Source organism: Aotus nancymaae, unplaced genomic scaffold (assembly GCF_030222135.1).
Source record: "Aotus nancymaae isolate 86718 unplaced genomic scaffold, 86718_ANA_hifiasm-v0.15.2.pri h1tg000012l, whole genome shotgun sequence".
Lineage (NCBI taxonomy): Eukaryota > Metazoa > Chordata > Mammalia > Primates > Aotidae > Aotus > Aotus nancymaae.
In genome coordinates this window covers 34,693,207-34,718,739 of record NW_026988423.1, presented here as the reverse complement: position 1 = coordinate 34,718,739, position 25,533 = coordinate 34,693,207, and the positions used below count along the sequence as shown (strand labels likewise).

Genomic DNA, 25,533 nt, shown 5'->3' with positions numbered 1-25,533 from the left:
AGACCAGTTGGCTGCAAGTATTTGGCTTTATTTTTGGGTTCTCTATTCTGTTCCGTCCATCTACATGCCTGTTTTTATACCAGTATCATGCTGTATTGGTAACTATAGCCTTATAGTGTAGTTTAAAGTCAGATAATGTGATTCCTCCAGATTTGTTCTTTTTGCTTAGTCTTGCTTTGGCTCTGTGGGCTCTTTTTTGGTTCCACATGAATTTTAGAATTGTTTTTTCTAGTTCTGTGAAGAATGATGATGGTATTTTGATGTGAATTGCATTGAATCTATAGATTACTTTTGGCAGTAAGGTCATTGTCACCATATTGAGTCTACCCATCCATGAGCATGGGATGTATTTTCATTTGTTTATGTCTTTTATGATTTGTTTCAAGAGTGTTTTGTAGTCTTCCTTGTAGAGATCTCTCACCTACTTAGGTATATTCCTGTTTTAATTTTTTTGCTTATTTGTTTTTGCAGCTGTTGTAAAGGGATTGCATTCTTGATTTGATTCTCAGCTAGGTCATCATTGGTGTTAGCAGTGCTACTGATTTGTGTACGTTGATAATTTATTTATCAGATCTAGGAGCTTTTCAAAAGAGTCTTTAGGGTTTTCTAGGTATACATTCATATCATCAGCAAACAGCAACAGTTTGACTTCCTCCTTTCCAGTTTGGTATAAAATTCTTTAAATCTTGCTGTATCTAAAAATGTTTATAATGTTACTGATTAAAAATATATTTTTAAGATTGTACTTTCAGGGATCATTTCTGTAGTTCATTACCAGAGAAGTTTATCTGAATGTGTAGAGCACTGGAAAAATCAGTATTTTTTTAAAAGAAGAAAAAAATATATATTCTTATTATAAAGCAGTATTGGCAGCTGTATAAAAACCAGTACTTGCTGTATCCTCAGTCCTTGGTACCTCAGAATAATTGTTTAAAATTTATTTCCCGTTAAGCTAAAAGTTACATTAGTTTTCCTTTATTCTTTATATTATAAATAATACTTTAACCCATTTTAAGCAATAAGCTAGAAATATTCCATGCCATAGGATTTAAAATAGTGATTGTATGTGTGCCTTTAAAAAGTAAAAGGATACATTACATTTGTATTATACTTCCAGTTGAAGGCCACATTGAGTGTTAAATTAATTTTTTCACTAATATTATTAGTGCCAAAGTTGATATTGGCTGGCACATTTTTATGTAACTTACCCCGGAATAAAGCACTGACTTGTATTATCATGTTATTTCACATTGATAACTCTGTCTTGCAAGAGTGAAATGGGTGGGTGAAGCTTATTAATGCTTCACTCTTAGAGAATAACATCTTTCTTCTTTCTTGTCTCCACATTGAATATTCTTCCCTTTTAATACTTTTCTTATATAGCTTTAAAAAAAAATCCTTAAAACTTAAAATTACAAATGTTTGATACCTGGCCTTTTTACAATTTTGGTATTGTTACCTCAGGATATTGCTAGCCTTTTACAGGTATTAAGTGGTGTTTGTTTGTTTTGAGATGGAGTTTCGCTCTTGTTGCCCAGGCTAGAGTGCAATGGCACAATCTCGGCTTACCGCAACCTGTGCCTCCCAGGTTCAAGTGATTCTGCTGCCTCAGCCTCCCAAGTAGCTGGGATTACAGGCATGCACCACCACGCCCGGCTAATTTTGTATTTTTAGTAGAGACAGGGTTTCTCCATGTTGGTTAGGCTCGTCTTGAACTCCCGACCTCAGGTGATCCACCCACCTCAGCCTCCCAAAGTTCTGGGATTACAGGTGTGAGCCACCGCTCCCAGCCCATTATTTTCTTAAAAATTTTACTTCTTCACCTCTTCTCTCAGGAGTCTACCTCTTCTTACTACTTGAAAGACGAGTAAAGCCAAAGCCAGACAAGAACTCTCGCTACTTCTGAACACCCCACCAATAAACTTAATTATAGCTGTACTCTTTCTTTTCTCTCCCCAGTCCTTGGACCTCCTCCTTTTTAAGGCTAATCCTTTCACTCATCCTCTGAATCCCATTTCCTTCTACCTGTCTAGGGACCTTTTGCCATCTGTTATCACCTGTTTCCTGTATCTTTAATCTTTCCCTCTTTTCTGTGTCTTTTCCAACAAAAATCAAAACATTCTCCTTTATATTTTACTTTAATTAAAAAAATCTGAGAGAAAAACGAGGAAAAAAACATTTTCTAGCTTGTCCATTCTGTAAAAAATCAGTGTCTTCTCTTGACCCCTTATTTCTGTCTAGCTAACCCCCTTGCTGTATTTTTAGAACCAAACTATGATGAATTATCTGTACTCACAGTTTTCACTTCCTCATTTCTGTATATTCTTCTTTGTCTATGGCAATCTTGCTTCTAAATCTTCTACTTTTCTTTCCCTTATGTGCTATTATAAGGTCATCAGTGAGTCCTTTGTGGCTAAATCAAATAGACTTTGGTTTTTATCTTATTTAACCAGTCAGCAGCATTTGACACTGTCAATCACCACTCCTTGAAATACCTTCTACCCTTGGTTTCTGAAATAACTCCTACCATGCTGCTTATTCTGTATATCTCTTTCACAGATTTCCCTTCTGCTGCCCCACCTTCACTTTTTTCCCCTTTTTTTTTTTTCTTAATTGGTCTAGCTAAAGGTTTGTCAATTTTACTTATTTTTTCAGAGAACCAAGTTTTGGCTTTAATTTTTTCTATGGCTTGTCTGTTTTCTTTGACTTATGTCTGTGTTTTGCCTATTTATTTTGTGTTTGCTTTGCTCTTTTTCTAGTTAAAGTAGACACATAGGCCATTGTTTTTTTTTTAATCTTGATGAAATACGCATAATATAAAATTTGCCATCATGACCATTTTTAAGTGTACAGTTCAGTGGCATCAAATCTCATTCACATTGTTAACCGTCACCACTACCCATCTTTGAGAACTCTTCGTCTTTCAGAAGTGTAACTCTGTACTCATTAAACACTAACTCCCCATTCCTCTCTCCCTACATCCTGAGGCAACCACTCTTCTACTTTTATGTCTCTAAATTTGAGTGTTCTCTAAATACATCATGTAATTGGAATCATATGATATTTGTTCCTTAATGATTGGTTTATTTCACTTGCATAATGCCTTCAAGGTTCATTCGTGTTGTGGCATATATCTGAATTTCCTTCCTTTTTAAGGCTGAATAATATCCCACTGTGTATTTGTGCCACATTTTATTCATTCATCTCTTGTGGACATTTGGGTTGCTTCTACCTTTTGGCTGTTGTGAATAATGCTACTTTGAACGTGAATGTACAAATACTGGTGTGTCCTTGCTTTCACAGTTCTTTTGGGTGTATACCCAGAAGTGGAATTGCTGGATCATATGGTAATTTCTTTTTTTTATTTTTCGAGGAACCACTATACTGTTTTCTACAGTGGCTCCACCATTTTACATTCCCCCTACCTTATGCTGTGCATAAGGGTTTCAATTTTTCCACATCTTTGCCAAGACTTGTTAATTTTTTTTGTTTGTTTGTTTTTTTACTATTATAGACATTCGAATGGGTATGAGGCGGTAAGGTCATTGATATTTAAAGACCATCATTTCTGACATATCCTTTAAAGCTACAGATTTTCCTCTAAGTGCTGCTTTAGCTGCATCCCACACATTTTGATAATGTCATATTTTCAATATCAGTTAAAAATATATTCCAGTTTTCTTTGTTGATTACTTTTTTGATCAGCCCGTGGATTATTATTTAGAAGTGCATTGTGGCTGGGCACGGTGGCTCACGCCTGTAATCAGCACTTTAAGAGGCTGAGGCAGGCAGATCACCTGAGGTCAGGAGTTCCAGACCAGCCTGGCCAACATGGTGAAACCTGTCTCTACTAAAAATACAAAATTAGCTGGGCGTGGTTGCAGGTGCTTGTAATTCCAGCTACACGGGAAACTGAGACAGGAGAATCGCTTGAACCCAGGAGGCAGAGGTTACAGTGAGTTGAGATCGTGCCATTGCACTCCAGCCTGGGGGACAGGAACAAGACTTCATCTCAAAAAAAGAAAAAGTACATTAATTTCCAGATACTTAGGATTTTCTTGATATTTTATTAATTTCTTAATTATAATTATTTTTTTTTGGTGAGAGAACATACTTTGTGCATTCATTCCTTTAAAATTTATTAAGATTTGTCTTATGGCCCCACATATGATCTTTCTTGGTGAACACACCACTTTGCACTTGAAAAGAATGTGTCTTCTGCACTGTAAATGTCAATTTGGTTAAGGTGATTGCTTTTATGTCTTTTTTTTTTTTCTTTTTTGAGACAGGGTCTCACTCTGTCGCCCAGGCTGGAGTGCAGTGGTTTGATCTCGGCTCACTGTAACCTACGCCTCTCAGGCTCAAGAGATCATCTTGCTTTAGCCTCCCAAGTAACTGGCACTACAGGTGCATACCACATGTCTGGCTAATTTTTGTATTTTCTGTAGAGATGAATTTCACCATGTTTCCCAAGCTGCAGATATTTTACATCTTTACTCATGGTTTTTGGTGTTTGTGTGTGGGGGGGGTGGGGCTCACACCTGTAATCTCAGCATTTTGGGAGGGTGAGGCGGGCAGATAACCTGAGGTCAGGAGTTCAAGCCCAGCCTGGCCAATATGGTGGAACTCCGTCTCTACTAAAAATACAAAAAGTAGCCGAGCGTAGTGGTGTGCACCTGTAGTCCCAGCTACTCGGGAGGCTGAGGCAAGAGAATTGCTTGAACCCAGGAGGTGGAGATTGCAGTGAACCAAGATCACACCACTACACTCCTACCTGGGCAACAGAGTGAGACTCGGTCTAAAAAAACACACACACAAAACCCACAAAGAAAACAACTTCAACTTTTGGCCATGCGCGGTGGCTCACACCTGTAATCTCAGTACTTTGGGAGGCCAAGGTGGGTGGATCCATTGAGCCCAGGAGTTTGAGATTAGCATGGGCAACATAATGAAACCCTGTTTCTATAAAAAATACAAAAATTAGCTGGATGTGGTGGTGCATGCCTGTAGTCCCAGCTCTTCAGGAGGTTAAGGTGGGAGGATTCCTTGAGCCTGGGAGGTCAAGGCTGTGCGTGCAGTGATTGTGCCTCTGAACTCCAACCTAGGCAACCCTGTCTCAAAAAAAAAAATCTTCAATTATTATTGTGGAATTATCTTTTCCTTTAATTTTGTCAGTGTTTTATTTTGAAGCATACACTTTTTTTTGTTATTCACCTCTGTCTTTGATAATACTTTGTCTTGAATATTTTATCTGGTATTAAAATAAGCCAATTCCAGCTTTCTTAACTGTTTGCATGATATATATTCTTTCATATCTATCTGTCTCTTTTTATTTAAAGTGGGTTTCTTATAAAAAGCATATATTTGAGCATGCTTTTATCTCTTCTGACAATCTACCTGTTAGTTGAAACATTTAGTTTATTAAAATGTAATATAGTTAAATTTTACGTTACTTTGAAAAGCAACATGTGTTAATTTGCTAGAGTGCCATAACAAAGTATGACATAGTAGGTGGCTGTTAATAGACACTTTTTGTCTCGTAGTTCTGGAGGCCAGAAGTTCAAAATCAGGTGTAGGTGGGGTTGGTTCCTTTTGAAGACCATGAGAGAAGGATCTGTTGTTCCACATCTCTCTTTTTGCTTCTGGCAGTGCCTTGCCTTGTGGCAGCACAACTCCAGTCTTCATGGGGCATCCTCCCTATGTGCATGTCCCCTTTATATGATGATACCTTAATGACCTCACTTAAACTTGATTACCTCTATAAAGACTCCATTTCCAAATTAGGTCCCATTCTGAGGCACTGGGGGTTAGGACCTCAACGTATCTTTTCAGGGAACCCAATTCAGCCCATACCAAGATATATATAAAGTTAACTGCTTGTGCAGAGGTAAGTTGGAGAAAGCCACTGCACTTGTGTACATATATTTTTTAAAGGGTACAAAAAGAATTATATTAAAACAGTAACATTTGTGTGTATGAGGGAGGAATATTTAAAATTAAAATATTATATAATCACAAGAAAGACCAGATATTCCTTGCTCTGCCCTTGGGCAACCAAGACAATTAAAGCCTGTTTTATATTCCAAAAATAAACAAAGAGAGCTGATAGAAGTAACAATGCTCAGTGCTTGCAACCCAAGTCAATTTATACTCTTGTTAGATAAGTTTAAATTCTAAAGGCTACATAAATCCTGTTAAATCAAGGGGGAAAAAATTCATTTTAGGACAAAGTTATTCAAGATGAAAGGCATGTCTTCAGTGAGAGAACTGCCTGCTATGGGATGATTTCTTGCTAATGTGTTTAAAGATTTTGGACTTCTCAACTTTCTTGGTTTTTTTGGTAGCCAAATCTACCACCGCCTCCCTGCTTTTTCTGCTTGCCTTCATTGCTGTTGACATTCAGATCAACAAAAGGAGGCACCTTGAAACCAAATGACAGAGCAACTAGAGGCAAATGTAAGTTACTAACGTTAAAGATCCGTTTCAGAGAATGGAAACCATAGGCTCATGTGTACGACTTACATGCTTCCTGGGCTGATTTACGAAGAAAGTAGTTCTTTTTTTTTTTTTTTTTTCTGATTATTTTTATTTAATTTAGTATTTAGCAGAACAAGGACTAACATACAATTAAGTATTGACTTTATAACATAGTAACCATATATCCTTGGGTAGCTATATTTAGTTTTTTCACCTTTAAAATGGAGAGAATCTTATCTATTATTACACAGGATTAAGATTGAAAAGAGATAGTTTGGGAAAACACCATCATGGCAGGCCTACCCCAGACACTCAAGAAATGCTGAAATGCACACAAATACACACATGTAAGCATGTACATATGCACTTCTAGCTCCATCTTGAAAATCTCCTATATATATGTTTGTGTATATATGTATGTATACACACATACACACTATATATACATACTATGTATAAATAGTCACAAAATTTGAAGAAAAACTGAAAATTTTCCATCATCTTGTTAATAACAACAAAAAAGAGAAGAATTATACTGATGTTCAGAATTGCATATTCTTTTCTTTTTTATTTTTTAATTGTACTTTAAGTTCTGGGGTACAGGTACAGAGCTTGCAGGATTGTTGCATAGGTACGTACATGCCATGGTAGTTTACTGTCTCCATCCCCCCGTCACCTACATCAGGCATTTCTCTCAACATTATCCCTCCCCAACCATACCACCCCCCTCTGTCCCGCCCCTATCTCGCCACCCCTCATCAGACCCCAGTGTGTGACGTTCCGCTCCCTGTGTCCATGTATTCTCATTGTTCAACACCCTCCTGTGAGTGAGAACATGCAGTGTTTGGTTTTCTGTTGTTGTGTCAAATTTGCTGAGAATGATGGTTTCCAGATTCATCCATGTCCCTACAAAGGACATGAACTTATCCTTTTTTATGGCTGCATAGTATTCCATGGGGTATATGTGCCATATTTTCTTTGTCCAGTCTATCATTGATGGGCATTTGGGTTGGTTCCAGGTCTTTGCTATTGTAAACAGTGCTACAGTGAACATACGTGTGTATGTGTCTTTGTAATAGAATGATTTATAATCCTTTGGGTATATAGTCAGTAATGGGATTGCTCGGTCTAATGGAGTTTCTATTTCTAGATCCTTGAGGAATCGCTGTGCTGTCTTCCACAATGGTTGAACTAATTTGAACTCCCAGCAACAGTGTAAAAGCATTGCTATTTCTCCACATCCTCTCCAGCATCTGTTGTCTCCAGATTTTTTAATGATCGCCATTCTAACTGGCATGAGAGGGTATCTCAGTGTGGTTTTGATTTGCATTTCTCTAATGACCATTGATGATGAGCATTTTTTCATATTTTTGTTGGCCTCATAAATGTCTCCTTTTGAAAAGTGTCTGTTCATATCCTTTGCCTACTTTTGAATGGAATCTTTTCTTGTAGATCTGCTTTAGTTCTTTGTAGATTCTAGATATTAGCCCTTTGTCAGATGGGTAGATTACAAAAATTTTTTCCCATTCTGTTGGTTGCAGGTTCACTCTGATGATTATTTCTTTTGCTGTGCAGAAACTCTTAAGTTTAATTAGATTCCATTTGTCTATTTTGGCTTTTGTTGCCATTGCATTTGGTGTTGCAGTCATGAAGTCCTTGCCTATGTCTATGTCCTGAATGGTTTTGCCTAGGTTTTCTTCTAGGATTTTTATGGTGTTAGGTCTTATGTTTAAATTTTTAATCCATCTGGAGTTAATTTTAGTGTAAGGTGTAAGGAAAGGGTCCAGTTTCAGCTTCCTGCACATGGCTAGCCAGTTTTCCCAATACCATTTATTAAACAGGGAATTCTTTCCCCATTGCTTGTTTTTGTCAGGTTTGTCAAAGATCAGATGAGTGTAGATGTGTAGCGTTACTTCTGAGGCCTCTGTTCTGTTCTATTGGTCTATGTCTCTGTTTTGGTACCAGTTACCATGCTATTTTGATTACTGTGGCCTTGTAGTATAGTTTGAAGTCAGGTGACGTGATGCCTCCAGCTTTGTTCTTTTTGCTTAGGATTGTCTTGGCTATGCGGGCTCTCTTTTGGTTCCATATAAAGTTTAAAGTGTTTTTTTCCAGTTCTGTGATGAAGGTCAATGGTAACTTGATGGGGATAGTGTTGAATCTATAAATTACTTTGGGCAGTATGGCCATTTTCACAATATTGATTCTTCTTAACCATGAGCATGGAATGTTTTTCCATCTGTTTGTGGCCTCTCTTATTTCCTTGAGCAGTGGGTTGTAGTTCTCCTTGAAGAGGTCCTTCACATCTTTTGTTAGTTGTATTTCTAGGTATTTTATTTTGTTCTCTTTATAGCTGTTGTGAATGCATGTTTGCTCATGATTTGGCACCCTGTCTGTTACTGGTGTATAGGAATGCTTGTGATTTCTGCACACTGATTTTGTATCCTGAGACTTTGCTGAAGTTGCTTATCAGCTTAAGGAGATTTTGGGTTGAGATGATGGGGTCTTCTAAATATACAATCATGTCATCTGCAAATAGACAATTTGACTTCCTCGTTTCCTAATTGACTATCCTTTATTTCTTTTTCTTGCCTGATTGCTCTGACTAGAACTTCCAATACTATATTGAATAGATGGTGAGAGGGCATCCTTGTCTAGTGCCAGTTTTCAAAGGGAATGCTTCCAGTTTTTGCCCATTCAGTATGATATTGGCTATTTGTTTGTCATAAATAGCTTTAATTATTTTGAGATACATTCTGTCAATACCTAATTTATTGAGAGTCTTTAGCATAAAGGGCTGTTAAATTTTGTTGAAGGCCTTCTCTGCATTTCTTGAGATAACCATGTGGTTTTCGTCTTTGGTTCTGTTTATGTGATGGATTAGGTTTATAGATTTGCGTATGTTGAACCAGCCTTTCATCCCCAGGATGAAGCCTACTTGATTGTGAATGGATAAGCTTTTTGATGTGCTGTTGCATTTGGTTTGCAAGTATTTTATCGAATATTTTTGCATCAATATCCATCATGGATATTGGCCTGTAGTTTTCTTTTTCAGTTGTGTCTCTGCCAGGTTTTGGTATCAGGTTGATGCTGGTCTCATAAAATGAGTTAGGAAGGATTCCCTCTTTTTGTATTGTTTAGAATAGTTTCAAAAAGAATGTTACCAGCTCCTTTTTATACATCTGGTAGAATTTGGTTGTAAACCTGTCTGGACCTGGACTTTTTTTGGTTGGTAGGCTATTAATTGCTGCCTCAACTTCAGACCTTGTTATTAGTCTATTCAGGGATTCGACTTATTCCTGGTTTAGTCTTGGGAGAGTGTAAGTGTCCAGGAGTTTATCCATTTCTTCCAGGTTTACTGGTTTATGTGCATAGAGTTGTTTGTAGTAATCTCTAATGGTAGTTTGTATTTCTGTGGAATCAGTGGTGATATCCCCTTTATCATTTTTTATTGCATCTGTTAGATTCTTTTCTCTTTTCTTTTTTATTAGTCTGGCTAGTGGTCTATTTTGTTGATCTTTAAAAAAAAAACAGCTCCTGGATTTACTGATTTTTTTTTTAACGGTTTTTTCTGTCTCTATCTCCTTCAGTTCTACTCTGATCTTAGTTATTTCTTGTCTTCTGCTAGCTTTTGAGTTTTTTTGATCTCGCTCTTCTAGCTCTTTCAATTTTGATGATAGGGTGTCGATTTTAGATCTTGCTTCACTTCTCATGTGGTCATTTATTGCTATAAATTTCCCTCTAGACACTGCTTTAAATGTGTCCCAGAGATTCTGGTACATTGTGTCTTTATTCTCATTGGTTTCGAAGAACATCTTTATTTCTGCTTCATTTCATTGTTTATCCAGTCGATGTGCAGGAGCCAGTTGTTCAGTTTTCATGAAGTTGCATGGTTCCGAGTTAGTTTCTTAATCCTGAGTTCTAATTTGATTGCACTGTGGTCTGTGAGACTGTTATGATTTCCATTCTTTTGCATTTGCTAAGAAGTGATTTACTTCCAGTTATGTGGTCAATTTTAGAGTAAGTGCGATGTGGTGCTGAGAAAAGTCCATATTATGTGGATTTGGGGTGGAGAGTTCTGTTGATGTCTATTAGGTCTGCTTGGTCCAGATCTGCGTTCAAGTCCTGGATGTCCTTGTTGATTTTCTGTCTCGTTGATCTAATATTGACAGTAGAGTGTTAAAGTCTCCCACTATTATTGTGTGGAAGTCTAAGTTTTTGTAGGTGGTTAAGAACTTGCTTTATGTATCTGGGTGCTCCTGTGTTGGGTACATATATATTTAGGATAGTTAGCTCTTCTTGTTGCATTGATTGTTTTAGCATTATGTAATGCCCTTCTTTGTCTCTTTTGATATTGTTGGTTTAAACTCCGTTTTATCAGAGACTAGGATTGCAACCCCTGCTTTTTTTTTGTTCCCCATTTGCTTGGTAAATCGTCTTCCGTCCCTTTATTTTGAGTCTGTGTGTGTCTTTGCATGTGCGGTGGGTCTCCTGAATACAGCACACCAGTGGGTCTTGACTTTTTATCCAGCTTGTCACTCTGTGTCATTTGAATGGGGCATTTAGGCCATTTACATTTAACATTAATATTGTTATGTGTGAGTTTGATCCTGCCATTTTGTTATTGGCTGGTTGTTTTTCCCGTTAGTTGATGCAGTTTCTTCATTGCATCATTGGTCTTTACCATTTGGTACATTTTTGCAGTGACTGGTACTGGTTGTTCCTTTCCATGTTTAGTGTTTCCTTCAGAAACTCTTGTAAGGCAGGTCTGGTGGTGACAAAATCTCAGCAATTGCCTGTCTGTAAAGGATTTTATTTTTCCTTCACTTTTGAAGCTTAGTTTGGCTGGATATGAAATTCTGGGTTGAAAGTTCTTTAATGATGTTGAATATTGGCCCCCACTCTCTTCTGGCTTGTAGGGTTTCTGCTGAGAGATCAGCTGTGAGTCTGATGGGCTTCCCTTTGTGGGTGACCTGACCTTTCTCTCTGGCTGCCCTTAGCATTTTTTCCTTCACTTCAACCCTGGTGAATCTGATGACTATGTGCCTTGGGGCTGCTCTTCTTGAGGAGTATCTTTGTGGTGTTCTCTGTATTTCCTGGATTTGAATGTTGGCCAGCCCTGCTAGGTTAGAGAAGTTCTCCTGGATAATATCTTGAAGAGTGTTTTCCAGCTTGGATTCATTCTCCCCGTCACATTCAGGTACACCAATCAAGCGTAAGTTAGGTCTTTTCACATAATCCCATATTTCTTGGAGGCTTAGTTCATTTCTTTTCACTCTCTTTTCTCTAATCTTGCCTTCTCATTTTATTTCATTGAGTTGATCTTCAGTCTCTGATATCCTTTCTTCTGCTTGATCAGTTTGGATATTGAAACTTGTGTATGCATTGCAAAGTTCTCATGCTGTGTTTTTTAGCTCCATCAAGTCGTTTATGTTCTTCTCTAAGCTGGGAGGAGGAGAGGCGTTCTGGTCTTTGATGGTTTCATCCTTTTTGTGCTGGTTTCTTCCCATTTTTGTGGATTTACCTACCTTTGATCTTTGAAGTTGGTGATTTCAGATGGGGTCTATGAGTGGATGTCCTTTCTGTTGATGTTAAAGCTATTTTTTTTTTTGTTTTTTAGTTTCCCTTCTAACAGTCAGGTTCCTCTGCTCTAGGACTGCTGGAGGTCCACTCCAGACCATGCTTGCCTGGGAATCACCTGTGGGGTTTGCAGAACAGCAAGGATTGCTGCCTGGGCTTTCCTCTGGTAGCTTCATCCCATAAGGGTACCCGCCAGGTGTCAGCCAGAGCTCTCCTGTATGAGGCATCTTTTTGGTTATACAGGGGTCAGGGAGCCACTTGAGGAGACAGTCTGTCCCTCGTCTGCCTACAGAGGTACTGCTGAGCTGTCACCGACTCAGTCCAGCTGCTGTGTAAGCTTCCTCTGGCTTTTGTTTACACAGGCATGTTTAGAACCGCCTCAGCAATGGTGGACATCCTTTCCTCCACCAAGCTTGATAGTCCCGGGTCAAGCTCGAACTGATGTGCTGGCTGCAAAACTCTCAAGCGAGAGGGCTTCAGTTTGCTGCTCTTTGTGGGGTTGGTGGGACCCGCTCAGCTGTATCACCTGGCTCCCTGCTTTCAGCTCCCCCTCTTTCTGGGGAGCAGGTAGCTCTGTCCCTTAGGCACTCTCGGTGCTAGTTAAAACGTCCACCCAGATCTGTGCTGACAACCCCTGGCGCTGGCCAGAGCTGCCACTCAGATCTGTGCTGTTAACTCATGTCGCTTTTCAGCCCAGCAGGGATCTCTCGGTTTGTGGGTTGCAGAGGCCATGGGAAAAGCGTGGTGTCTGAAACCACAGTGCAGGGGGCAGCAGGGAGTCGCCGATCTTCTGGTCAGTTGCACTTCCTGGGTGAGGCAGCACCCCACCATGCCTTGGTTAGCCCTCCTTGGGCTACACCCACTGTCCAACCAGTCCCATTGAAATGAACCTGGTACCTTGGTTGGAAATGCAGAGATCATTCATGTTCTGCGGCTCTCTTGCTGGGAACTGTTCTCTGGAGCTGTTCCTATTCGGCTGTCTTGGTGGAATCGAAAGTAGTTCTTTTTAATCAGTTTCTCAAGCTTAGACTGAATGTCAGAAATTTTAGACCAGGAAAAGTTGAGTTCACTTAATGGAACCTTGGATTGTTTCAAGTAGCAAAGAAAACCCAATTCTTCTGGGCGCAAAATGAGCAAGGCATGCCCTCTGCCATTTAGGCCTCTAACTGTTCTACCCACACGATGAATATATTCCTTAGAGTCATCTGGAGGGTCATACTGAACATCCAGTCACCTTCAGGAATGTCCAGTCCTTGCCACCACATCTGTATACAGTAGTGTTCCCGAATCTGCGTTGCAGAACTGGAAGAATGTGGCTGTAGGCTTATTTTGCTTTTGCTTTCCATGAATGGCCAAGATGGGCAAATCAGTGTAGTTCAGCAACTCATAGTGGTATTTCACGGACATACAAAATGAAAAGAAGACCATAAGCTTCTTTTGGTTCTTCCTAAGGAATGTAAAGAGCAGAAGGAATCTCTTTTCAGAAGAACAAACAACATATCCTTGCTCAAGACCTTCCACTGTTGCGTTAGCTTTATCATCATCAACAGCAACATACGATAGCTCATTTTTCAGAGAAATCCTCACCAGGTCTTCAACATTTTGAGTTTGGGTGGCAGAAAAGAGCATAGTCTGTCTACATGTTGGCAAAAGTTTAATAATTTGCTTTAATTCTTCTTCAAATCCAACATCCAAGATACGATCAGCTTCATCAATAAGCAGACACTGCAGGGTTTTATACATAAACCCTGGGGTATTCTACATATAGTCCAGCCAGCGGTCTGGTGGGGCCACAATGATGTTGATCCGATTAGCAAATTTCTGTGCTTCAGCAGATCTGTTACTGCTACCCATTATCAACCCGTACATGGTGAGTCAGAACACCAAAAGTTTGCATGGCTAATTCTCTAGTAGATAAGGACTCCCATTCCATTCCTAGGCATGAACTTTATCTTAACAATGAGTTCAGCTGCAGGGATGTGAAAAGCCAGGGTTTTACCACTGCCTGTTTTTGTAGCTGCTAGAAGATATCTGACTTTCAGAAGTGTTCTGATACTTTTATGCTGAATTTCAGTCATGTTTGTAAAACCCATTTCTTTTATTGCCTCCAGAGTGTTTTCATTGACAAGATTACATAGAGAAGCAAATGAAGTATCCTGAAAAGCTCCTGTCAGTCTCAGGGACAGGCTGGGCACCTCACTGCCATCATTATCTGGCTCCTCCAAATTATTTTCTATTTCTTTAGAAGTCTCGGCACTTCCTTCAGATTCACCTTTGTTTTCAATTTTTGCTTTTTTTGTATCAAGCCCAGCATCATTCATCATTTTTCTCTTTTTCTTTTTCGATTCTGAATTGGGAGACCTCATTGCTGCTTCTCCATTGGTTAATATAGTGGATTTCTGGGGAGATTTTTTAACTTTCATATTTTCCACTGCTGCTTGAGACACATCTTTATTTCGAGCTTCTGATAAGCCCACATTCATAGAATGTTTTGATTTTTTTAGACTTTCCACCTCTCATTGTTTCTTCAGGCACATCTCCATTTTGAGTTTCTGATTGGGTCAGATTTGAGGCCCCCTGCAACTTTAGAATCTCAATTGCTGCCGCAATTTGAGATTCTGCTTCTCAATCTTCTTGTGCAGGAGTTTCATCAGCAGGTAAAACATACTGTCCAAAAAGTGCCTAGACTGCAGCACCCCACATAGTACAGCTACTCAGCTCTCGGGGCTGACATTACTTCCACTTGTGTACATGTTTTAAAGCATATATGTGGTTGAACTCTCAAGTACTTGGTATAGACACTTAAAAACTCTTTAGGGAAAATAAGAGCTCTTTAAATGCTAGTTGACCAAAACTAACTTGAATTTTACTTGCTCATGTAAGGAGCCAAATGGATGAGTAAGATAGATAGGCCCTCTATTCAATCTTTCTTTCTAGTAATATGATGTGAATAGCAGATATCCCTTAAGTACTGTGATTAACCAATTTATGCCTAGTGTTCCATTATTGGAATGCTAAGTATGTGGGAGTTATTTCTGTCCTACTGCTCAGGTCATCACTAAGGTCTGAGTGCAAAAATTCAAAAAATTGCAGCCTCTGGCTTAAAGGCATAAATGGGTTAAATTCTTACAAATGGCAGTATGATGGAGTAGGGAGAATGAAGTGGGAATTGAATTTTTTTTTTTTGGTCAGATATACCTCTGTGTAAGTCCTGGTTTCGTTACTTAGTTATAGGGATATGGACAAGGTAATTTGATTTTCTGTCTCCTCATTTAAAACTGGATTTTTTTTTTTTTTAAAGACAGAGTCTTCCTCTGTCACCCAGGGTGGAGTGCAGTGGCGTGATCTCAGCTCACTGTTACTGCTGCCTCCCAGGTTCAAGCAAATATTATGCCTCAGCCTCCCAAGTAATAGCTAGGATTACAAGCATTCACCACCACAGCTGGCTAATTTTTGTATTTCTAGTAGAGACAGGATTTCTCTGTGTTGGCCAGGCTGGTCTCGAACTCTCGGCCTCAAGAGATCCACCCAACTTGGCCCCACAAAGTGCTAGGATTACAGGTGTGAACCACTGTGCCCGGTACCTAACTGGATTTAAAAAATTCTTTTACCAGAGTTTGTGAGTCCAGAGTGAGATAATGACATTTGGTAGGAGCTACTCAATATATATTAATTTATCTTCCCTTGATGTAGAAAGTAACAATCACCATGAATTGGTGACTACCAGCAATGAGAGGAAATCCTAATCGTTTAATGTTACTGATTTAATTGATTTATTGATAACGTTCCATTACTTTTTCAAGTCTCTGAACTAGAAAGGGCTTATTTGTAGAGAAAATGATTGGAATCTTTGTTTCATTTAAAAATGACTAGTTACAAAATGATCTCTTTTTTTTTGAGATGGAGTTTTGCTCTTGTTGCTCAGGCTGGAGTTGCCTTGGCTCACTGCAACCTCTGCTTCACAGATTCAGCTGATTCTCCTGCCTCTGCCTCTCAAGTAGCTGAGATTACAGGCATGTACCACCATGCCCAGCTAATTTTTTTTATTTTTAGTAGAGTTAGGGTTTCACCATGTTGGCTAGCTGATCACGAACTCCTGACCTCAGGTGATCCACCCACCTTGGCCTCCCAAAGTGCTGGGATTATATGCATGAGTCACCTTGCCTGTAGGGATAGGGTTTCACCATGTTGGATAGACTGGTCACGAACTCCTGACCTCAGGTGATCCACCCACCTTGGCCTCCCAAAGTGCTGGGATTATATGCATGAACCACCATCCCTGGCCGAATGGTCTTTTTTTTTTGTACAAGATCTTGTTCTGTCATCCAGGCTGGTGAAATCACAGCTCACTGTAGTCTCGACCTCTTAGGCTCAAGTGATCCTCCTGCCTCAGCCTCTTGTGTAGCCAGGACTACAGGCGCACAGCAGCACACTTGGCTAATTTTATTTTTAGTAGCGACAAGGTCTCTCTGTGTTGCCCAGGCTGGTCTTAAACTCCTAGGCTCAAAGGAGCTTCCTGCCCTAGCCTCCCAAAGTGCTGAGATTATAGGCATGAGCCACTGTGCCAGGCCTAAAATTATCTTTTTAAACTCAGATAAAGTAATCCATTTGAAATTCTCCCTGAAAACTTAAAAAACACTTAAGGGAAGTAAACTAGTGTCAAATAAAGAGCACTAAACACCTTCATTAGTCTTCAGAAAAAGAAAAAGCATGTTCCCAAATATGAGTTCTAATGTGAATCCAATCTAAAAACTTGGTTTATATCATGGGAAAATATAGACATTTACTTAGATTGGTAAGAGTGACAAGTTTAGAGCAAAATATAAAATATCAGGTACTGCTATATTTGTAAAGAAAAAAGATTGTTAATAGTGAGAAGCATCTTAACTTTTGGTAGGATGGTTGAGTTGTAATTTTTACTAGTTTGAGTACGTATATATAATTGGCCATGTAAGTTTAACGTGAAGTTTCTACTTTGAGCTGTAGTTCTTCCATTCTTAAATCAATTGTTTTAACAGGTTTTCTACAAAATATTTGTCTGTGCTATATGTTACACTCTTAAAATACTAATTTATATATTTTGTTTATTAATTGCAATTAAGCTCTTAATAATGTGATTGAACATAAAAGAATAATATGCTTATCCCAAAAATAAGCACCATAAATCAAGAGCATTTATTCTGCGATTTTTCAATGCACACTCTTTTATTTTTATTTATTTTTTTATTTTTTGTGTGTGTGTGAGAGAAAGAAAAAGGGGGAGAGAGAACAGGATTCTTGCTCTAGTGCCCGGGCTGGAATGCAGTCTAAAAATAGGTATTAAAAACCTCTTTTATGCCGATAGTTGTGCTTAACAACGGAGACAGGAAGGAATAAGGGAAGAAAATAACAAACAGCCAACCAATATTTCATTTAAGTCTGTGAAATGCTATGCAAATGCTGAAGAGTGATTTACTTCCAATTATGTAGTCACTTTCAAAATAGGTGTAATATAATACCGAGAAAAATGTATGTTCTGTGAACCTGGGGTGGAGAATTCTATAAATATTCACTAAGTTTACTTATTCCAGGTCTAAGTTCAAATCATAGATGTCCCTATTAATTTTCTATGTCGTTGATCCGTGGAATATTAACAATGTGGTGTCAAAATCTCCCGCTATTATTGTGTGGGAGTCCAGGTCTCTTTATAAGTCATTAAGAACTTGTCTTATGTATCTGGGTGCTCCTGTATTGGGTGCATATTATATTTATAATCATTAACTCCTGTTGTTGCATTGATCCTTTTACCATTATGTAATGTCCTTCTTTGTTTCTTTTTAGTCTTTGTTACTATTAAAGTCTATTTTGTGAGAGACGAAGGTTACAACTCCGGTTTTTTTTTTTTTTTTTGCTCTCCATTTAATTGGTGAATCTTCCTCCATCTCATTGTTTTGAGTCTTTGTATGTCATTGCTTGTGAAATAGATCTGGATACAGCGTACCCATGGGTTTTGACTTTTAATTCAATTTACCTGTCTGTGTCTTTGATTGGGGCATTTAATCTATTTAAATTTAGAATTAATATTAATATTTGTGAGTTCAATATTGTCATTTAATGCTAGCTGGCTATTTTGCCTATTAGTTGATGTAGATTCTTCATTATAGAGATACTCTTTACGTTTTGGTAAGTTTTTGGGATGACTGATACTGGTTGTTCCTTTCTGTTTGTAGTGCTTCTTTCAGAAGCTCTTGTAAAGCAAGCCTGGTGGTGATGAAATCTCTGAGTGCTTGCTTGTTCACGAAAAATTTTTTTTCCTTAGCTTATGAAGCTTAGTTTGGCAGGATATGAGATTCTGGGTTGAAAATTCTTTTCTTTGAGGATATTGAATATTGACCCCCACTCTCTTCTAGTTTGTAGGGTTTCTGGTGAGAGGTCTGCTGTGAGTCTGATAGGCTTCCTTTTATGGGTAACGTGACCTTTCTCTCTAGCTGCCCTTAGAATTTTCTCCTTTATTTCAACCCTAATGAATCTAGCGATTATGTGTCTTGGAGTTGCTCTACTTGAGGAATATCTTTGTGGTATTCTCTGGGTTAGCTGGAGTTGAGTATTGTCCTGCCTTACTAGATTAGGAAAGTTTTCCTGAATAATATCCTGAAGAATATTTTCCAACTTGGATTCATTCTCTTCGTCACATTCAGGTATACCTATCAATCGTAAATTAGGTCTTTTCACATAGTCCCATATTTCTTGGAGACTTAGCTCATTCCTTTTTACTCTTTCTTCTCTAATCTTGTCTTCTCATTTCATTTCATTAAGTTGGTCTTTGACCTCTGATATCCTTTCTTCTGCTTGATCAATTCGACTGTTAAAACCTGTGCATACTTCGTGACGTTCTCGTATTGTGTTCTTCAGTTCCATTAATTCACTTATATTCCTCTCTAAGTTGTCAATTCTCATTAGCATTTCATCAAACCTTTTTTCAAAGTTCTTAGTTTCTTTACATTGGGCTAGAACATGTTCTTTTAGCTCACTAAAGTTCTTTATTATCCACTTTCTGAAGCCTAAATCTGTTATTGGACGCACTCGTTCTCCATCAGGCCTTGTTCTCTTGTTGATGAGGAACTGTGATCACCTATAGAAGGTGAGGCATTCTGATCTTGGGTATTCTCAGCCTTTTTACACTGGTTTCTTCCCATCATTGTAAGTTCATCCACCTGTCATCTTTGTAATTGCCTACTTTCAAATTAGGTCTCTGAGTGGATGTCCAACTTGTTGATTCCCAGTGCCGAAATCTGAGCAACCCACTGCACCGGCCAAAATAGCGGTATTAAGATTCGTGGTGCTTTTCTGCCCGGGAATCTCCAGTCTGGCTTCCCTCTTGAGTCCCTTCTTCAATCAGGTAAATGGGCGACTCTGCCTTCCCAGAGCTCCAAACGTCAATCAAAAGGGGACCCAGTCCCGTTTACTCTGCAGCAAGAACCGCTGCACCGGGGTGCCGGCAAAACCGCGATGCTGGCCACAAGTGTCGCCCTGGCGACCCATGGGGCCACTCTGCTGGGAATCTTCCGGTCCGTGGGTAACAAAAATTCATCTGAAAGTGTGGCGTCCTCTCATTCTGTGCGCTTTCTCTGGGAGCTACAATCCCGAGCTGCTAGTGATCTTGGACCTCTCCTCCATTTATTTATTTATTTATTTATTTATTTATTTTTTAATTTTTAATTTACATATTTATTTTTTAATTTTTAATGTTTTTCTTATGTTTTTGTTGCATACCAGTATACACACTCTCTTAGGCAGTTATAGAATACAGACAGGGCTCAACCTTTTCTGTCAAGTCGCATGTAGGCCCGTGGGAGAGGAAAATCTGTAAATTATTTACTGATCACTTACTCTATGTAAAATATTGTACTGATGGATAGAATAGTGACTTTTTTTATGGAATCACTGCAGTATAATAAGCAATATTAAGAGTATAACATATAAATGGTATAGAAACAGAAAGAATTAACATCTGCTGGTTTGTCCACACAAATACTTGTACACAGATGTGCATAGCAGCTTTATTTGTAATAGCCTCAACTGCAAACAGCTCAAGTCTATCAACAATTAAATGACAAACAGATGATGTTACATCCATGCAGTGGAATAGTATTCAGCAATACAAAGAACAAAAATCCATAGGCCCAACAGCATTGATGAATCTCAGAATTATTATGTCCAATGAAAGAAATCAGACAAAAAGAGTACATACTATGTAATCCCATTTATATACAATTCTAGAAAATGCAGCTACTAAAGTGAAAAACACATTGATAATTTCTGGCAAGGACAGGAAGGTGAGATTGCAAAGAAACAGGAATCATGGCAATATTCCTTATCTTGATGGTGGTGGTGATATATGTCATAACTCATCAAATTGTACACTGTGCAGTTTCTTGTACATGAATTATATCTCAGGAAAGCACTCAGTGATTTTTAAAGAACCTATGCTGGGAGTGCAGATGTGATTTATTCTATAAATATATTGGAATAATCATTGTAGGGATGTGTCGGGGGCCGGTGAGAGCGGCACGTTTGCCGGGGTCTCTTGGCCTGCAAGAGGGTCCCAATACCTGGAAGAGAGAGTGCGCGGAAGAAAAGAAAAGACAGGACAGCTGGAGTCTGGAGGGCTGGCCCTAAAACCAGCAACTTTATTGTACACTGAGTTAGTATATATATCTTTTCCTACCTCATTTTACAGGAACATTCTTTGCCCCACCTCATTTACATAAGCATTCTTAGTCCCATCTCAATTATCAGAACAGATGCCATTATCTTAATAAAGGGAAGAGAGAGCCATCCGGCTACAAGCAGCGGAAAACACACAATGGGTACAATCAAGTCACACAATGGGTACAATCAAGTCATGGAGGTGGGTCTCATTATCAGGGTGAGGAAACCTATAGTTAAAATGTTAATGATCTATGCAAGTCATCAGAGAGGCGATAGACCCATTAACTTTGCAAATAGCAGTCACAGGAACAAGCATGGGACCCATCAATAGAGGGTAAACAAAGTCATAAAACTAGCCCAGAGCAGGTACTTCAAGAAACAATGTCTAGTAAAACCACACAGCCTTCACCCAGCCTTTTAGGTCAGTGGACCAGAAATAGGCTTCTGCAAACTCAAACTTCTATTAAATCTCTCTTTCACTGGTCTCGACTGCTTCCAGGGGGTGAGAAACATGTCTGGGCTCAAGCTCCATTATGGCGGGGACACCGAGTGGTCTCAACGCTGGAGCGATCCCCACAGGGATGGAGCGTGTACTTTGGTAAACCTAAATTGATACGATATCAAACGCGGGATCAGGGAGCCAAATAGAACTACTACCGGAGTTCAGTGTAGAGAAAGACAGTTTGGTTTAATAGTAAAATGAGGATAGGATTTAATTAACATCAGAGGTTCTGAATTTGAGTCCTTGTTAGGCCATATTTTCTCTAATCTTTATTTTTCTCATCTTTAGTTTCATTAAGATTTTAAGATCCACAGAATGTATTTGAAAGAACATTTGAAAGTGACATAAAAATGGAAGGCTGGCCAGCCGCAGTGGCTCACACCTGTTAATCCCAGCATTTTGGGAGGCTGAGGGGGGCAGATCACAAGGTCAGGAGTTCAAGACCAGCCTGACCAACATGGTGAAACTCCATCTCTACTAAAAATACAAAAGTTAGCCGGGCGTGGTGGCAGGCGCCTGTAATCCCAGCTACTCAGGAGGCTGAGGCATGAGAATTGCTTGAACCTGGGAGGCAGAGGTTACAGTGAGCCAGCATCATACCACTGCACTCCAGCCTGGGTGAAGAACCAGATTCTGTCTCAAAAAGAAAGAAAGAAAAATGGAAGGCTTTGCTGGCATTTAGGTTAGAAGGGAAAACAAAATAAAGTAGAACTTGATCTGTTGAAATCAGTGAGGAGGGAATTCCAAAAAAGGACTAGAGCTGGGGAAGTGGAAATATGTATGGTATATTTGGAAAATTATGAGTCAAAATCAGTTTAGGACAAAGAGTTCATTTTGCAGAGTAGGGAGGGAGAGATAGCAACCTTAAGTATCTAAAAGCATAATAGAGACTATAAAATAGTGAGAAAGTTTACCATCAAGATATAAGTTGCTGTTAGTAGCCCTATAATCTTAGCCAAGTGATCTAAGCGCCCAAAGGATCTAGGGGAGATCCCATTCCTTGCCTCTTCCAGCTTGTGAGGGCTGCAGGCATTTATCTTGTGACCATATTATTCAGCACTACAATCTTCACATTGTTACACCACCTCCTCTTCCCCGCCTTTCACCTTCTCCTGTGTGTGTCAAGTCTCCATCTGCCTTCCTTGCATGAGAATACCTGTGACTGCATTTAGGGCCTGCCTGGGTAATCTGGGATAATTTCCCCCATTCCAACATAATTCACCCCATCTGCAAAGCCATAAAGGTATCATTCACAAATTCAAGAGATTGGAACATGGACATTTCGGGATTTTTAGCTTTTTGGAGTTGGTGCTGTCATTGACCAGAGTACTTGAAAAAGAAGACATTTTTAAGAGATGATAATGAATTCACTTGGACCTGTTGAGGTACCTATAGGACATGTGTATGAGGGTATTCAGTTTATGTTATCAGAAAACCTTGAATGAAGTGGCTTAAACAATAAGGACATTTATTTAAAACAGAAAGCACCCTCAGAGTTGGTTAAATTAGCAATTCAGTGATATCCTTGAGGACATAAGTTTTTCTTGCTTTGCCATCCTTAGGTTGGCTCTCCTATGGTAACAAAATGACCCCCACAATTCTAGACCTTCAATCCAGACATGAAAACATTTAGTTGGCTTGTTCTGTGTGTCTTTTTTTTTTTTTTTAAATCTGCAAGGATACCTAACCTCTGAAGCTACCTAGCAGGTTCTATTTTTCTTGGAAACATAAACATTCTCCTGACCACCATCTTTTACCTAAATTTTTTATATCTACATTGCAGATTTGTTCAGGTAGGAACCCCTTCCTCAGATACACAAACATTACACCCATCTGTCTTAAGTGACAAATGGCAAAACAGACGCCTTGAGCACTTCCCACATCACACTATTTTACTACTTTTTGGTATGCAGATTTGGTAGAATCTTGAGGAACTATCTTTCTGTGGTTTATTTAAACAACAGTCCATTCACCTTGCTTATTAGTCTTCTTTAAGTTCTTGTCTACAAATAACTAACCATGTCTTTTTGTTGTTGAGACAGTCTTGCTCTGACCCCCAGGCCCTGGAGTGCAGTGACGAGATCTCAGCTGACTGTAGCCTCCCCCTGGGTTCAAGCGATTCTTGTGCCTCAGCCTCCCAAGTAGCTGGGATTACAGGTGCAGATCACTACGCCTGGCTAATTTTTGTATTTTTAGTAGAGATGCAGTTTAACCATGCTGAGCAGGCTGGTCTCAAAGTTCTGACCTCAGGTGATCCGCTGGCCTCGGTCTCCTAAAGTGCTGGGATTACACGTATGATGAGCCATTGTGCCTGGCCCATGTCCTCATTTTTAACATTAAACTTGAAAACAGTGGTTAATGTAATCTGGAGACTCTCCTGGGGATCCCCAGAACCTTTTAGAGTGTCCGTGAGATCAAGACAATCTTCTAGCAGTGTTTAAAGACATTAGTTGCCATTTTTCATTCCAGTCTTATTCTCTCAGATATACGACGGAGTTTTCCAGAGGCTACTTGAAATGTGATTTTTTTTTTTTTTTTTTTGAAACAGAGTCTCACTCTGTCCCCAGGCTGGAGTGTGATGGAGCAGTCTCAGCTCACTGCAACCTCTGCCTCCCAGGTTCAAGTGATTCTCCTGTCTCAGCCTCCCAAGTAGCTGGGACTACAGGTGTGTACCACCATGCCTGGCTAAATTTTGTGTTTTTGGTAGAGAGAGTGTTTCACCATGTTGGCCAGGCTGGTCTCAAACTCCTGACCTCAGGTATCATCTGCCTGTCTTGGCCTCCCAAAGTGCTGGGAATGTGATACCGTAACAGACTTAACACATGAGAATTCAGCTGATTTCCAATAGACTTTAAGAGATTTTCAAAAATCAGTACTACTCTTACCTTTTTCTTTTTTTTGGGGGGTCTGAGAAAATTTAGTTTTTTGAAAACTATGTTGTCTTAAAATATAACAGACTTACTGTTACAGACTTACTGTTATTTTTAGGTGAATAATTTTTTTAATTTCTAAGTTTTAATTTATTATATGGTAAATATTTTTAGATATAGTTTATATAAATAAAAGCTCTTTTGAGTTCTCAATAAATTTTAAGAGTGTAAAGAGGCCTGATATCCGAGTTTAAAATCTGCTTTCTAGTGTTAACCACATACTCCAAAGTTTTTCCATTTCTCCAATTTTTTTCCTGTCTCTTGCTATTATCAGTTATCATGTATCATCTTTATAAGTTGCAGGATTTGTTGTAAGTACTTCACAGTCATTCATACTATTTAATATTGATCCCGTTTATGGGAGCAGCATGCTTTCTCATTCTTGATGAATATATCTCTATTTTATTTCCACCATAATTACTTACCTCTGTTTAGTAGTATTTTCAACATTCTTACTGTTTTTGTGCTTATTGAACATGCTGGATTTAATAATTTTCTTACATACCTCAAAACTAAGCATGGAGAACAAACCAATGAAGACTAGAGAGCCAAGACTTACATGAGCATACCCATTGTTATCATCTCTTGGTAGTGGGCATAGTTAACACTCTTGCTCTGAGAAATGACTTTGATTTATCAATAAACATTTATAAGTGGGGAGTATCTGTAATTTTTATAAACTTGGCTGTGAAGGGAGAGTGCCTGAGGGATGATACCCAGTTTCGATGAGAGATGAGGGATGGGGCATGGAGAATGAAACATGAGTACTAGATTTTAAGCTATGGGTGCCTGAGCAATTGAAGGCATCCATCCTTAGCAGATTAAGAAATTCTGTAGTGGTATTGTAGTTGGGAAATAATTTGAGTTTGTTTTCAGACATCAAATTTCCAAGATGGCAGACACATTCAGATGGAATTGTCTAGCACTCTAGCTGGTCAGTAAAAACCCAGAATTGACATTCGAGTCAATTCCGAGTCAAAGGTGAGTCAGAGATCTGTCAATAATGATAGCTCATCAATTACTGCTGCACCATATTCTTATATAAACAACCTATGCTAGGCACTGGGCACTTTACATAGACTAATCTCATTTAATCTGTATAACAGTCCTCAGAAAGCTCACTTGTTTAAGGTCATCCAGCCACTACAGTCATATAACCATGATTAACATGCAGATCTGTCTGAACTAAAAAGCAGTTGTTCTACCTAGTGTGTATGCTATCTCCAGGCAATATTAATATATTCATTGATAATTGAATTAAATGTGAAATACTTATGCATGAGGTGAAGAAATCTGTTACTGAGTTTTAGGTAATATGAAAAGACCATTCAGAGAGTAAAAATAAACAAATAA

The 25,533-nt window shown here is 38.9% G+C and overlaps 1 protein-coding gene and 2 pseudogenes across 6 annotated transcripts in view; 2 read left to right on the top strand and 1 right to left on the bottom strand.

Annotated features, from left to right (window-relative positions):
- The window catches only part of ZBTB44 (zinc finger and BTB domain containing 44), an 85,020-nt gene that overhangs the window by 7,982 nt on the left and 51,505 nt on the right, over positions 1-25,533 (top strand). The window lies entirely within an intron of this gene.
- Positions 737-853, top strand: LOC135274720 (small nucleolar RNA U3; annotated as a pseudogene).
- On the bottom strand, positions 6,256-14,723 carry LOC105734227 (ATP-dependent RNA helicase DDX18-like; annotated as a pseudogene).